Source organism: Arachis duranensis, chromosome 5 (assembly GCF_000817695.3).
Source record: "Arachis duranensis cultivar V14167 chromosome 5, aradu.V14167.gnm2.J7QH, whole genome shotgun sequence".
NCBI lineage: Eukaryota > Viridiplantae > Streptophyta > Magnoliopsida > Fabales > Fabaceae > Arachis > Arachis duranensis.
The window spans coordinates 4410299-4411651 of NC_029776.3; positions in this window are offsets into that span (position 1 = coordinate 4410299).

Below are 1353 nucleotides of genomic sequence, written 5' to 3' on the forward strand. Positions count from 1 at the left end.
TTCTTTATCTTTACATACTATTTATGTACTCTTTTAATTTTAATTTTATTATGGTATCATAGCACCCATATTTTCTCCCGAATTGACAATTTCTCTTCTACAAACTGTTTTCCCGACAATTTCCCTTCACGTTTAATTCAAATATGTCCGGGATGGTGTCCTCATTGTGTGAAAGCTTAGGCAGGGACGAAACTTGCACATATTGCCGCTTCTTTACACCGGAAATTCATCGCGTTTATGATTTATTCACCGAATTCTGCGTTCGAAAATTTTTTATAAGAGAAATTGTCAATATGGATGATACTATGTGTAAGAAGCATTTTCTTGGTCTTATTTGGATGGCCAAATAATGGAGAACACATTCGATTAAGAAACCTCATAATTCGTATTTAAAAATGAAAAAAACTTTAGAAACAACGGAATGCGCAGAAAGGCAAAGGAAAGGGAGACTCATCAAAGGAAACAGACCCTGAGGATCCTTCGGAGGACGAATACGAAGATAAAGAGTTATACAAAATTTCATTGCCAAAATCTAAAGAATTATAATTTTAGTCTTTATTATCTTTATATTATTTTTTTATTTTATTTTTATTTTTATTTTTCGTAAACAATACTTTATATATTTAGTTTAATTTTCATAATTTAATCAATCAAAAAATATATAACAAAACATTTTTTATTTTTACGTACTCTTTATGTACTCTTTTAATTTTATTAATTTAAACGTTAATTGGTAGACATATATAAAATTAATTCACAATATAATCTATTTGTAGTGTTAGAAATTCAGTACATTTAGTAAGTGATATAGGTGATTTTGGTTCTTTCTAATTTGTAAGTGATTAAAATTTAAGTAAATAATTATGGATGATAGTAAGTTAAATCTTAGTTACTATGAAATCAAGTTAATTACGAGCAGGAACGGATTTAGAAATATTATTATGGAGGTCAATAATATATATAATATTAAAAAATTATACAAAAAAATTTATAATGTAAAATATATTACACGGATCCAGAAATATTATCATGGGGGCCAACAATATATATAATATTAAAAAATTATACAAAAAATTATATAATGTAAGATGTATCACAAAAAATATACTGATAGAAAATATATTTTAAAGTACAAAAAACATGTATGTACTTTTTACTAACGAATCAATAATAAAATCTGTATCAAAATTTTCAGTAATTTTTTTTAATATAATTAAAAGACAATTAAAAGAAATTTATCTTTTATTTTGTTTTTGAATTATTCTTCTTATATTCATAGCTGAAAAAAAAATTCAATTGTAATAATTAAAATAAAAAATTAATACCAAATAAATTAAGAAAATCACTCATAAA